General features: G+C 44.5%; 1 pseudogene across 1 annotated transcript; it reads right to left on the bottom strand.

Annotated features, from left to right (window-relative positions):
• Positions 1-10305: 10305 nt before the first annotated feature.
• On the bottom strand, positions 10306-11198 carry LOC311582466 (glyceraldehyde-3-phosphate dehydrogenase-like; annotated as a pseudogene). The gene has a single exon. The product of its transcript is annotated as a glyceraldehyde-3-phosphate dehydrogenase-like (transcript).
• Between the last annotated feature and the right edge of the window lie 3772 nt (positions 11199-14970).

The raw sequence follows: 14970 nt of genomic DNA, 5'->3' as shown, positions 1-14970 counted from the left end.
TGTTGTTGTTGTTTTAATTTAAACATATGTTTTTGCGTATAAGTGTGTACACACAAACCTTGAGCACACACCACTGCCCACTTGTAGAGGTAAGAAGACAACTTTTCCAGGGCTTGGTTCCCTCCTGCCACCATGTGTGTCCAGGGACCAGGTTTAGGTGCTCAGGCTTGGCAGCATGTGCCTTTACTCTCTGAGCCTTCTTGTTGGTACCCGAGAGTTTCACATTGTATTTGTTTGTTTTGTGTGTGTCTGTATGTGCCATGGCCATCTCCCTCGTCCTAGGACCATTTTAACATAAAGTTTAGAGTGAAGTTTTAGTGATTGCTTGAGTCAAACACATATGAGCCCTCACAGTTTAAAAGGCCACGCCTGGCTCTTAGCATAGCTGAGTTGTGACCTTGAACTTCCTCAAGGACAAAGACTGATTGGTCATTATTAAAAGTTATGCCAAAGTCGGCCATGGTTTTATAACTGAGAATGCCTGCAGTTTAAGGCTCTGGTATTTGTACGAGCCCTTTATTTTACTCTTTTGGGAGAAATGAAATAATTTGGTCTTCCACTGCAAATTAAAAAACCAACAGTTTTCTATATATCAGCCCTCTGTCTTATCAAGGTGTAAAACAGTCACGCAACAAGAGACCCTTAATCACAGACAATGCAACTGGCTTCAACTAAAGAGAATTTTCTCACGTGCTTATTTGCATGTTTACAATTAATCTGTAGGAAAACAAAACAAAAACTTTAGTATGTTGGCACTTTTATATGGCACTTGCCATATGTCTGACACAATTCTGGAGAACAGTGAATTTTAAAAGTAAATTCACACACACACACACACACACACACACACACACACACACAGAGTAAACTCATGGGCCAGTGAGATGACACGTCAGGTGAAGGCACTTGCTACAAAGCCTGAAGTTTGAGTTTTATATCTGGAACCCACATCAGAGAAGGAGAGAACAGGGTCCTGCAAGCTGTCCTCTGACCTCCACACACGTGCGATGGCGTGTACCTACTCACACACACACACACACACACAACAAGCAAGCAAACTGATTAATTAATGAATCGAAGTAAATCCAATTTTATATGCTAAAGCCATTTCTTTTAAAAGTTTTCTAAAGCTTTGCAAGGTGGTTTACACCTTTAATCCCAGCACTTGGGAGGCAGACGCAGGCAGATCTCTGTGAGTTTAAGGCCAGCCTGGTCTACAGAGAGAGTTCCAAGACAGGCAAGGCTACACAGAGAAATCCTGTCTCGAAAAACCAAAAAAAAAAAAAAAAAAAAAAAAGGTTTCTAATATGAGCCCCACACATAAATTACTTGAGAAAGCTAGCAACCTCTTTATCTACATATATTCTTTCCTTTCTTTCTTTCTTTGTTTTGCTTTGCTTTTTTTTTTTTTTTTTGAGACAGGGTTTCTCTGTGTAGCTTTTGTTTTTTTGAGACAGGGTTTCTCTGTGTAGCCTTGGCTGTCTGGACTCCCTTTGTAGACAGGCTGGCCTTGAACTTACAAAGATCTGCCTGCCTCTGCCTCCTGAGTGCTGGGCCACCACGCCTGGCATCTACATATGCTCTTCACCTCTGACTCTTCCTTAATGGCTAAGCACTCTAACAGCTGCTTTTTCTAAAAGCCCCACTGTAAATGGTTAGAACACATGCATACAACAAATTATGATTTTAAGTCATATTAGGTTTTTAAAAATTACATAATACACACACACACATACACACAGTGGGGATGGTGAATGAGGGAAAATAGCACTTACTGGGAATGTAATGTGGCCAGCAAATGGGAGGTATAGTGCATGGGTTCTGGTACCCACACAAAGAGGGTAGCAAGCCCGATCACTAATCAGTTATCACAACACACCACAGCGAACCCCTTGGAAGCCGGCAGCAATATTTTTAGCACTCTTCTGCAAGAGACACTGACCCAATTGTCATCGCCAACGAGAAGGCTACTTTTTCCTAATATCAATCTGGAAATGCTCCTTGAGTGAAGACACAGAGATTTTTTTCTTTTAAATCGTTTAATGAGCCTCAGTTTCGTGCTGGGCCAAGAGAAAAGAGCACACAGGGCTCTGTGGTTTTTAACTCTTGCTTCAAGGAAAGAGCAGCGGTAGTTTGAACAGATGACTGCTGAGTGTCAAGAAATAAACTAGTATGTGTTAGGCTGAGAAGAACAACATAATCAAAACAGAAACTCTAGCCCTAAGGTATCGATCATTAGATACGGTAGAGAGAACACCAAGCTGGGGGTGTGGCTCAGGGGCAGATGCCTGGCACACTCGGGTCCTGGGTTGGACCCATGAAGAGTAAATGAGAGAAAGAGCAAGGGACCGGAGCTCTTCCTGTTTCTAATTCACTGCCTTAGGCTTGTAGTAATTTGTCTTACCTTCTCATAACGCCCTCTCACGTTCTATTTGTACCTCTGTATGGAAAACGCCTCTTCTTGCAAGGATGCTGCAACCTCCTCCGAGAGGACCTTGGCTTAAATTACATCTGCCCTAACACCACTTTAGAAACAAGGTCATATTCTGAGGGCTAGGCCTTCAACAAAGGGATTAAAATTTTTTGCATTACATTGATTTGTGTATATATGCATGTGCGCGTACAGCACACATATAGAGGCCAGAGAACAACTTGTGGCAGTCAGTTTTCTCCTTCCACCATGTGAGTCTTGCGGATTCGAACTCAGGAAGTTGGGCTTGGTGGCAAGTACTCTTTTCCACTGAGCCACCTTGCCAGACCAACATATGGATTTTGAGGGGCCATAATTCAAGAATCCTAGCTTTATAGTAGCTGTATTTTCAAAAGAATAATTCTCTTAGCCTGATGTATAGAGTGATTTTACTTCCACATCAAGAATGATAGTTGTTATTGCTGGACGGTCCCAGCACTTGGGAGGCAGAGGCAGGATGATCTCTGAGTTTGAGGCCAGCCTGGTCTACAGAGTGATTCCAGGACAGCCAAGGCTACACAGAGAAACCCTGTCTCAAACAAAACAAAACAAAAAGAATGATAATTATTATCATTGGCCAGCTCCCAAGAGTTCTGTTCTTTGTTCTAGACAAGGAAAGTTATCCAAAAGGAGGCAGAAAACTTTCCTTGAGTGTCCAAAACTTATTCTTTTATTGAACAATGTTCTGAGCGATGCTATCCAGCAGTGGGAGAGACGGATAAAACCTTTCCCTTCATGGTGACTGCATCCTATTGTGAAAGAGATGGCACATAAACAAATAAGCAAGTCACAGCAATCCTTAGTGAGTGCTGACTGCTGTAAAGACAAGCAAGCCACGCTTAGGCTGATGGGAAATACAGAACCAGCAGCAGAGGCTGAAGTTTTAAAACACAGCGGTCAGGGAGGCCTGTCTTAGAAGATGACCTATAAACAAGTAGAGCACTGATGAAAGAGACATGCCAGACAGGAAATGGTGCAGTCGGCGAGTTGTAGGGAAACAAGGAGGGCAGTGTGATCAGGGTAGCAGCGGGAGGATGAGTATGGCTGACAGGTAAGGTCAAGAGACTGCATGTGGGCAGGTCATAGTGATTGACAGGTAAAGGTCAAAGGGCGATGAGGACAGAGTATAAAGGACGCGGCAGAGGACCTGAGGGTCTCCGCTTTTCTTAAGGCGCTGTTGGAAGGGTCTGAGCAGGAGAGTGATATCGCGTGGCTTGGGTTTGTATGAGACTCTCCCTGGTCCCAGGTGGGACAAAGCAGGGAAGCAGCCATAGCCAAAGTCTAGGATGACCAGTGGCTGGCCCAAGAGAGGTTGAAGGGGTAGGCAGAGAGAAGTATTTGGATTCTGGGTAAATTTTGGAGGGAAGACTTGCTGGGCTTGATATGAATTAATATAACACATAAAAGAAAGGAAGCAAAGAGGGGGGAAAAAACCCAAAAACTCCAATTCCTTGTCTGTATCAGATAGCGAGTTTTCCTCACTTGTCATTGACAGCAATTGATTTTATTTATCTAGACAAGGTAAAAAAAAGTTGTCTAGTCAAATCATGAAGTGAAAGGAGTTGATAAATTTCAACTTTAAAAAATTCCTTCAAGAGTTATAATCCAAAAGGAAAAAGAAAGGAAAAAATAGAACAAACAGAGAAGTTAAGCAGTTAAAGACTGCTTGTTGGTGGATTAAAATACAGTGCGGTGATTTGAACAAGCCAACAATAAAAAAATAAATCATGACTTTACCATGCTGACAATGGTTGGCTCACCTCACAACAGATTATTTGATAACATTAAGAAATTGCAGTTAATCTGGGGGAAGTTTATGATATTGTTTCCAAGTCCTCTTTTTTTTAATGAACTTTTTAAATGAGTATTTTGCTTGACAATGTCATATATGTATATTGTTAATTCTAGTATTCCCACACACAGACTGTGCTGGCGAGTCCTTTGAGTCAACTTGACACACAAACTATTGGCATCTGAAAGGAGGGAACCTTAACTGAGAAGAATTCTCCATAAGATCTGGCTGTAAGGCATTTTCTTAGTCATTAATAGGGAGTTGCCTATTATAGTGCTGCCACCCCTGGACTTCTGGTCCCGAGTTCTATAAGAAAGTAGGCTGAGCAAGCCACGAAGAGCAAGCCAGTAAGCAGCACCCCCTCCATGGCCTCTGCATCAGCTCCTGCCTCCAAGTTCCTGCCCTGTTTGAGCTCCTGTCCTGCCTTCTTCCAATGATGGACTGTGATCTGGAAACGTAAGCCAAATAAACCCTTTCCCCCACAACTTGCTTTTTGGTCATGATGTTTCACCACAGCGATAGAAACCCCGACTAAAACACCCTCTCTTCCCACCTCCTCATGCCCTCTCCCAACCACTGCCCGTGTCTTTCCCAGACTTTTAGTTTTGTGACTTATTTAGTTTAACCATGGCCATTGGTGGAACCCTAGCCATTGGAGTCTGGTGGGGTCGTCAGTGGGTGACAAACAAATGCAATAACGCCCTTTCTCCCTAAACCTATCAGCAGCAAAGAATTCAGCAGTGAAGACTAGGGTCCCTGGCCCCCACTTCCTCCATGCCTGACTTTTAACTGGCCAGTTGTACAGAGACCCATGCAGGAGGTCACATTTCACGGTCCTTCTCTGTGTCTTCCAGCTCTTCCAGGCTTTCCGGCCCCTCTGCCACGGTGTTCCTTGAGCCTTAGACCAGACAACGTAAGTGCCCATTGCTTATTCTAAGCACAGTGTACAGCTATGAGTGCCTCCTCTGCTCTCCTATGACATTTCCCACAACGAAGTTTCTTTAAACAAACAACTCAACACAACAGGTTTGCAGTACTCAGGATGGATTCTTTCCTTGGAGCAGGTCTCAAGTAAAATCAAAGAGCCGTTAGTACGCCCAGAACAGTGGTGCCACTAAGTAGGCACATCTTGTCTTGGGGCTGGTCATTTAGAATGTAGGAATCAGTGCTGGATAAGACCACTGATGCCTCTGATGCCCTTTCTAACCCAGTGGCCTACACTGCACCTTCAGGACTGTGGAAAGTAGCTGTCAAGGAAAAGACTAATTATTTGTTGGTAGATGTGCACTGCAGTATTTATGAGAAGCTCAAGACTTTGCTTTTTCAGAGTCTAGTGGTAAAAAACAAAAGACTATAAATTTCATTATTATTGTTAATCTGCTGCTCTCTACTTGTATGACTACTAGAAATTGTACATAATAAAGAATAAATGAGGAATGAGGGGGCGTGCCAATGGTGTGCCCCATATTTGCTATGATGGGCCAGGGATTCAATCCTTAGCACAAATAACTGCATACATCACAAGACATTAAAGATTGATAAAATGCTGTCCCCAAAGAGGGGGCTGTGTACACTATAATGAGATTCTTGCCTGTCTCCATCTTTGTATCTTCCTAATGCCAACTTACTGAGCTATACCGTCTACTAATGAATACAAGGGAAGCTGCAGGCCTGCCCTGGCAGATGGGAGGGAGAGCAGCAGGCACAGAGAGGGAGTCTCAGGACAAGCTGCCAATTACCCACTCCTGAGCCTCCTCCTTCTGGTTTCTGGCTGGTTGTCTCGCAACTCGTCATTCTGAGGCGATGCTGAATTCAGCAGCCCGTCGGCCCAGGCTGGGATGACTCAGAGAGCGGTTCCTCTGGGCAGCAGAACAGATAGCATTGAGGAGCAAAGTTTTCCATGCAAGTTTCAACAGATTGGTTCAAAAACAATGCCTGCCTTGCAAGTAACAGTAAACCACAGGCAGCGCCTGAGGATAGCGGCTCATTTCCTGGCCGGAGTCATGGCTCCACAGCCTGGTCCTCTTGGTGACTATGTCAGATTTCTTCATATGACTGCTGCGATACATTGAGAGTCATTTTTATTGGTAAAATGAGCACATGTAGTTTTATATGAATGACAGATTTACGTAGACCTAAAAGACTATCGCCATTTACTCCGCATTGCAGTTTTTGTACCTGGGCCTGGAATTGATCTCCCGGTGTCTCATGTGCATATAGCTGTGCATCATAGCACACGTGGAGGTCAGAGGGCAACTTGCAGGGGTCACTTCTCTCCTTTCACCATGTGGGTGCTAGGGCTAAAACTCAGGTCCTTAGGCTTGGTGTCAGGCACCTTTCCCACTGAACCATCGTCTCAACCCCTGCAATTTTTATATACCTGAGTCATAAAATCACCTCACTTTCCAGGGCTGGAGAGATGGTTCCATGAGTAAAAGTGCTCGCAGGATAAGCCTGTCAACCCAAGTTCTATCCCTAGAGCCCACATATAGGTGAAAAGAGAGAAAGTTGTCCTCTGACCTGCACATGTGTATCGTGGCACATGTATGTGTGCCTCACATTCATACAGATACATGCTATACAGGAACATACACATCATCATCATCATCATCATCATCATCATCATCATAAAGAAAAAGAAGAACAATAATAAGAATAATTTAAAAAACAAGTCCATTGTTTTGTACAGTGATGTATAATATTTAAAAGTGAATGAAAAATAAATGGAAGAGGTTCAAGACAGCTAGCATGTCTCTTCTGCCTTGTGGAGCATAGCTAGAAAGTTCCATCTACCAACCAGAAGACAAGTTGATCCTCCTGGTGGATGCACATGCCAAGGCCTCAGTCACGAGCTTCTCAGCTTGAAGACCTCTGAGAAATACCTTCTCGTCATGGATAAGTTACACAGTCTCTGGTATTTTGTACAAACCAGAACAGGATAAAACACAATTCAGTACCTATGTTCCCTCATCTTTTCTAAAAAGAACCCGGATGTAATGTGTGCCACACACATGTTTAGTTAAAATCATGTGTAGCCAAACATCCTTGCTAATGAGGCCAAATGGAAGCAGAAGCTGCTAGAAAATGAATGTCTTGTAAAGTCTTTTAAAGAAGCCAGAAAGGAGACCAGGTACAGAGACAGACACAGAGAGACGGAGAGACAGAGGAGGGAAGGCAACGGGGAAGAAAGGAGAGAAAATGTTTGCTAAAGATGTTTTTGATGAAGGACAGTTGCTCAAAACATTCAAAGAACCCTTTAAAATTAGATAATGAGAAAGTAAACAACCCTATCAAAAAATGGGGAAAGCAGCCAAAACACATTAGCAGACACCTCACTAAAGAAGACACGTGAATGACAGGCAAGTACACATGGCCTGTGCCTTTCGTGGTCAGAAGATTGCAAATTAAAACAACAGGGAACTTACCACACCTAACGCTGCCACCACCGAACGCTGAACGGAGCGTCTCACGCACTGCTGCTGCTAACACAAACACACTGTGGGAGGAGGCAGGTAAACACTCTTTACAAAGCTAAACATACTCTCACTGTGTCCTCCACCACGACAATCCTTGATCCTTAACCAGACTATCTGAAAACTTAGTGCCCGCTCAACCCCTGAACACAGGCGTTTCTTTTCTCTTCTCTCTTTGTTTTTTCTCTGTGTAGCCTGGGGTGTCCTGGAACTCACTCTGTAAACCAGGCTGGCCTTGAACTCACACAGGTGTTTCTTAAGGCAGATTTGTTTGTTTCAGAATTGCTCAAACATGGAAGCAATCGTTAAATCCAATTGGTTTGCCTTAATATGTACATCTTGATCCCTGACATTGCAGACACACTGGCATTATAAATGCAAGCTGCTGTATCCAGGAGATATGCAGCATGGTTTTTTTTATCTTTACATGGGCCCCGAGGATCCAGAGTTCTTTTAACAGGTAACAATTCATATAGGAAAGGGCCCTGGTGGTGTTCTAAACAACTCAGAAACAGCTGGAATTCATGCCTTTGAACTTACACGGGAGAAAAACGGAGCCCCAGGTTTGTTTAAGGCTGTTTATTCACAGAGTCCGTTTCTTGCTTGACGTTGTCATTTCTGTGAGCTGGCTCTGAGAATTTGAAGGGCCGTCAGCTGTTGGAGCTGTCTGCTTAGAAGACAGTCTGTAATGTCCTCGGGACAGAGACCATTATTCTCCAGTTTGGGAGTGGTGGCGACGGGTGGGGCCCTCTGCTCAGCTAAGATTTTTCTAGTCCTAATTTAAAGATCAAAACTGTTTTCAAAGCAAAGCCTGCCAGAATCGGAAAAGGTCAGCGGCCATGGATCCAGCAGCTGAGTGCAGGTCCCTTCCCTTTCCTTCAACTCACAGCCATCCCAGATACATCCTCATTAGTCACCAGGCATGCCTCGGTGGGTAGGACTACAAACGCAGCCTTTGTGCCGCCTTTCCCAGAAGTGCGGTGTGCCTGTCCAACACAATCATGTTCGGTTTTATGGTGCTATCTCTCTGCCAGGTGCGGAGCCGGGGACGCGCTGTCAGCAGCCAAGGCTGAAGTGTGTCTGAAGCTGGAGGGCGTTGTGAGGAGGTCACAGACTGCGAGGGACCAGCTGTGACTCATGTGGCTCATGTTCCAGCCGCGAGGACCCAACACCACCGCCTTCGCCTCTGCTGGTCCCAGAAGCCTGGAGGGTGCACCTCACTTCCATAAATGCTGTCCCTAGAGTAAGGTGGTGTCCCCTCACTTGCTCTTAAAACAAATGAGGGCTGAATGCTAAGTCCACATTATCCATCTTTCCTTTTCTTCCCCAAAATATTTATTCAGTGCCAGTCTTGTGCCAGGTTAAACGAAGGTGCTGGAAGCCAAATAAATAAGGCACTATCCTTAGTGCTAATTTAGCTACAGAGGTAGAAAATAGAGAATTTAAAAGGGTACCAACTGCTGAGATTCACTTAAGGACAGAGCATCAAGGTGAAATCATGTAGGTACTAATGACGTCAGTGCTGAAGCGAGGGCCAGCGAGACGGCTCAGTGGGCCAAGGCCTTTGCAATGCCCTCTTGGTGATCTGAGCTTGACCCCTGAGAACCAACATGGTGGAATGGGAGAACCAATAGCTACGAACTGTCCTCTGCCCACACACACACACACACACACACACACACACACACACACTAAATAAATAAATAAATAAATAAATAAATAAGTAAATAAGTAAATAAATAAGTAAATAAATGTTAAAATAAATAAAAAGAACAAGGAGTCAGCTGAGATGCTGGCCATAAGAAAGATAGGAGGCTCAGTGGGTAAATGGCTTGCTGAGTGATCTTAAAGATCTGCAGCCCCCACCCCCGACTAAAAGCCGGGTGCGGCACAGCCTGCCTGTAATCTAAGCTCTGTGGGTTGAGTAGAGTCAGGCAGATCCCAGGGACTCACTCCCCAGTAGTCTAGTCAAATCCATGTGCTCCAGGTTCAGTGAGAGAGCTTATCCCAAAAACTAAGGCAAAGAGGGACTAAGGAAGATACCTGAAGTTAACCCTCAGCCTGTCTGTGTGCACATGGCTGCACCGCAACATACATGTGTACAGAGAGACAGAGAGAGAGAGAGAGAGAGAGAGAAGAGAAGAGAAAAGGGGTAAAAGAGACACATTAAGGAATAAAATTAAGAATGTGGTGCATTAGGAAAGCAGGTTTCCAGCGATAACACTAAAACTTATATATTTAGTTAACTGGTAAATTGGGGGGAGGCAGTGATACGTGACAGATGATTCTGCAGTATGGATGCTACTAGTAAAATCTATATTCATACATTTAACAAAGTAGCTGAATTCTGATCCCGATCAAATTTCTGCTATAGCATTAAAATTTGGGGGGTAGGGTGCAGTGAACTTTATTGATGGCATTCAAGAGAGCAGGGCTCCGTGGGCCCCTCCCATTATTCTGTGATCTAGGATGGAAACAGTGAGGGAGATGCTCAGTCAGTGTCAGGGGCTGGGTTGGAACAGGAACTCCTCGGCAGCCGAGGGCCTCTCTCTCTTTCTCTCTCTCTTGCTCTAGTGTTCTTGCTGGGGTGGGTGGTCCAGGGCTTCTTGCTCCTTGGAGGCCATGTAGACCATGAGGTCCACCACCCTGTTGCTGTAACCAAATTCATTGTCATACCAGGAAATGAGCTTTACAAAGTTGTTATTGAGAGCAGTGCCAGCCCAGCATCAAAGGTGGAATAGTGGAGTTGCTGTTAAAGTCGCAAGAGACAGCCTGGTCCTCAGTGTAGCCCTGGATGCCCTCAGATGCCTGCTTTATCACTTTGATGCCATCATACTTGGCAGGTTTCTCTAGTTGGCATGTCAGAGCCACAACTGGCACAATGGGGTAGGAAGATCGAAGGCCAGTGAGCTTTCCATTCAGCTCTGGGATGAGCTTGCCCACAGCCTTGGCAGCACCAGTGGATGCAGGGATGATGTTCTGGGAAGCCACACAGCTATCACACCACAGCTTTCCAGAGGGTCCACTCACAGTCTTCTGGGTAGTAGTGATGGCATGGACTGTGGTCATGAGTCCTGCCATGATGTCAAAGTTGTCATGGATGACCTTAGCCGGGGGCTCAGCAGTTGGTGGTGCAGGAAACATTGCTGACAGTCCTGAGTGAGTTGTCACACTTCTCGTGGTTCACACCCATCACAAACATGGGGGCATCAGCAGAAGGGGCGGAGATGATGACCTTTTTGGCTCCACCCTTCAAGTAGGCCTCGGCCTCCTCCATGGTGGTGAAGACACCAGTAGACTCCACAACGTAGTCAGCACCAGCATCAGCCCATTTGGTGTTGGCAGGATCTCGCTCCTGGAAGATGCTGATGGCCTTCCCATTGATGACAAGCTTCCTGTTCTCAGCCTTGACTGTGTCGTTGACCCTGCCATGGGCAGAGTCATACTGGAACATGTGGACCATGTAGTTGAGGTCAGTGAAGGGATCATGGATGGCAGAAAGCTGCACTAAAATGTCTTAATGTGAAAGTAGATTTACTTTAAAACTGGATAATGATGGAAATATGTTGCAAAAATATATGAAATATATGCCATGGTATGTGAACCAATACTTCTCAATTATTTTTTTCTTAAGTTCTTTTAGACTCTCACCCCCTCTTATGCCTCAATTCTAGGCAATGGTCTACATAACCCTCCTTTTTTGTTTGTAGAAAATGAGGGGGAGGTGATATATTGGAGCCCAAAGGGATGTCAGAGACAATGGAACCTATGTGAAGTCTCCAGGCTGTGCATCATTAAAACATTTAAAGATAAGCAATGCCATCATGCTAGATGGCAGTGAATTCAGTGGAAAGCAACTATGTCTAAATGAAAGGTCTTTGCTATGGACTTATATGGAATACATGAGACGGCACTTACAAATCACCAAGCATCGCTCTCAATGACTGAGCGATCCCATGTCAGAGACCACAAGCCAAATCCATTCCCTGCTTTGCTCCATATATGAGGCCCCCAACTAGGTTGCATTTCCCAGCCTTCTTTGCAGTTGGGTATAACAACATGACACGACAACAGACATCAAAAATACACAGGCCAAAATAATAAATGACACAGCATTGGGTAAATTCCTCCACGCTGTCCTCTATCTTTGAGCTGAAAACACAGCTGTGATTGTAAGCTAGCCAGTAAAGACACTCACTGCCTTGGGGGTGTCTCGGGGTTACAGAGAAGGGACCTGGAGCCCTTTGTAGGCACATGGAACGCTGCGCCCTGAACTCATGTGCAGGTTTCTACTGTTTCTGTTACAGCTGACCCAGCTCTGCCCTCAAAGAATGCAACTGTGCTTTATGTAACTCTCCATTGCTGCAACACTATCCTCCATACATAAAAGCATTTAAAATAGCTGTGATTGTCATACAGGTTATTTTGCTCTGCTGGATACTTTTACATCAACTTGACAGAAGCTAAAGTCATCTGAGAGGAGAGAACCTCAATTAAGAAAATGCAAAATAAGCCTGGCGTGGTGGCACATGCCTTGGATTGCCATGAGTTCGAGGCCAGCCTGGTCTACAAAGTGACTCCAGGACAGCTAAGGCTACACAGAGAAACCCTGTCTCAAACAACCAAAAAAAAAAAAAAGAAAGAAAGAAAGAAAGAAAAAGAAATAAACGAACAAATAAATGAATGAATAAGTTTTAAATCTTTAAAAAAAAATAAAGAAAATGTTTTTATAAGATGAGGCCATAGACAATCTATAAGGTATTTTCTTACTTAGTGGCTGATGTGGGAAGGCCCAGTCCATTGTAAGATGGCACCATGCCTGGGCTGGTGGCCCTGAGTTCTGTAAGAAAGCAGGCTGAGCCAGCGTGGTGGTCACATCTTGGTAGACAGAGGCAGGCAGATCACTATGACTTTGAGGCCAGCCTGGTCGAAAGAAAGAAAGAAAGAAAGAAAGAAAGAAAGAAAGAAAGAAAGAAAGAAAGAGAGAAAGCCGATTGAGCAAGCCCTGGGAAGCAAGTGAGTAAGCAGCACCCCTCCATGGCCTTTGCATCAGCTCCTGCATCTAGATTCCTGCCGTGTGTGAGTTCCTTTCTTGGCTTCCTTCAATGATGGACTATGATCTTGAAGTATAAGCCAAAAAAAAGCCCTTTTCTCCCCAACTTGAGTTTTGGTCATGGCGTTTCATCACAGCAATAGAAACCCTAACTCAGACGTTTGCAATATGTTAATTTCATTTCTCATATTACAACTACCTTTCACCATTCAAAAATTGTCCTCAAGGGTCTTAGGAGATGGTTCAGTGGTACTTGTCATGCAAGAATAAGGATGGGAGTTCACATCCCTGTACGTCATAGGCCAGAGCTGGGTGGATATGGCAGCCAGGCACCATCTATGTGCCCTCAGAACAATCAGGCTAGTTAGACTAGCCTCATGGGTGAATTCTGGGTTCAACTGAGAGACTCTTACTCAATGAATGACATGGAAAATGACTAAGGAAGACTCTAGATATAAAAAATATCAGGCTTCTATGTGTATGTACACACATCTACCCATATATACATAAATATACATTATGCACACACATACCACATACATATACATGCAATAAATAAATACACTTTAATTATAAATTGTCTTTAACTATTTGCTTTAAAGTCAAAATTGCTCATAGGAACTGGCACAATGAAAGAGCTCTTGAGATTCTTCTCTAGATTAATGGCTGTGGCATCTTTAGTCATAGGCAGTGATGAAGAACGTTGGAGTTGAAGGTTGTCAAGCAGGAAAAAAAAAGAATTTAAGGGTCCATTTCTCAGTAGTGACACTTCCTCTTGAGACTTGAGAGTTGAGAGTTGAGAAAGGTCAACTCTCCCTCACCCAGCTATTGCTCTCTTCCTAAAACATCCTGACTTCCTCAGCGGAAGCTGCGACCATGCTGAAGGCATCCAGGACACTCCCAATGATCGATGGGCAGACGTCCCATTGAGATTCTTCCCTTCCTAGCCAAACAATGCACCCTTTTGATTTTCTCTCATCTGAAAGTTTTGTGGTCTTGGGTCCTTGAGAAACCCAGCAGGAAATAAGTCCAGTGTAGTATAATTTCAAGATAATAGACATTGTTAAAATATTCTAGATAAGATGGTAACGTCTGCAAAGATTTAATGCAGACATGTTAAGGCTTTAAATAAAAAAGGAAGCCAACTCGGTAAGTCACTTTCAAGTTAATTCAAGACATGTTGTAAGCATGCACAGGACACAAAGCATCATCTTACTTACCACCCCTACCTTGAAGTGAGCAGGGGCGGGGCCGGGGGGGGGGGGCAGGGGGGAGGAGGGTTAGCATCACTGCCAGCCTGGCTGGACTTAGAGTCACCATGGAAACACACCTGTGGGTGGGTCTATGAGGGTGTTTGCAGAAAAATGTAACTGCAGAAGGAAGCCCTGCCCTGAATATCGGTGGTGTCCACCCATTGGCTGACATCCTGGACTAAAGAAAAGGGAAAGTGAGGTGGACGCTGGCATTCACCTGTCTGTAACTTGTGACTGCCACAGACATCATGTGACCAGCTGCCTCGAGCTCCCCGCTTTCCTGGTCGACTGTGCCCTCAGATTGTGACCCGGAGTAAATCCTGCTTTTCTTATGCCAATAAAACGTAATGACAGGCATAGTCAGTATATAAGTAGATTGTCTCTGGGCATCTTGAAAGGATTAATTATTTAATAACTTTCGAGGAGCAGAGAGAGAAAAGAGAAGAAAAAGTACCAAACTGTATAGCCTAGAACCGATGCCTACCTTATGGCCCTATTCTCACTTCTCAACCTCCAAAAACAACTGTTTCTAAGTGGCCTCAGCTGTGCGGACCACTTGATCCCCAGTGGTGAGGTAAGAAACTTTGTGGGGTCTGCCTTGGGGAAGCAGGTCACTGGAGAGTACCCTTGAAAGCTATAGCCCCCTACCTCCAATGGATACCGGCAGCCTCACACAGCCAGCATGATGTTCTGCCTCACCACTGGCCATGAGCCTGTAACTTCTGGAACAATGAGCCGAAATAAACTCTTCTGCCTTGTAAGTCGCTTTTGTCACGTAGTTTGTCACTGCAACAGGAGGTCTCACTAGTGCGGTCATCTGCCTCTGGGGTGTTTCAGATAAAAAAAATGGCCGCTCAACATTGTTTGTAGCTTCAGTTCCAGGGGACCCAAACACTTTATCCTATAAACGATAGTTTCAAAGATGGGAA

The sequence above is a fragment of the Acomys minous genome, assembly GCF_964271855.1.
Source record: "Acomys minous genome assembly, chromosome: 14".
Classification (NCBI taxonomy): Eukaryota; Metazoa; Chordata; class Mammalia; order Rodentia; family Muridae; genus Acomys; species Acomys minous.
This window is presented reverse-complemented; position numbering and strand designations above follow the sequence as displayed.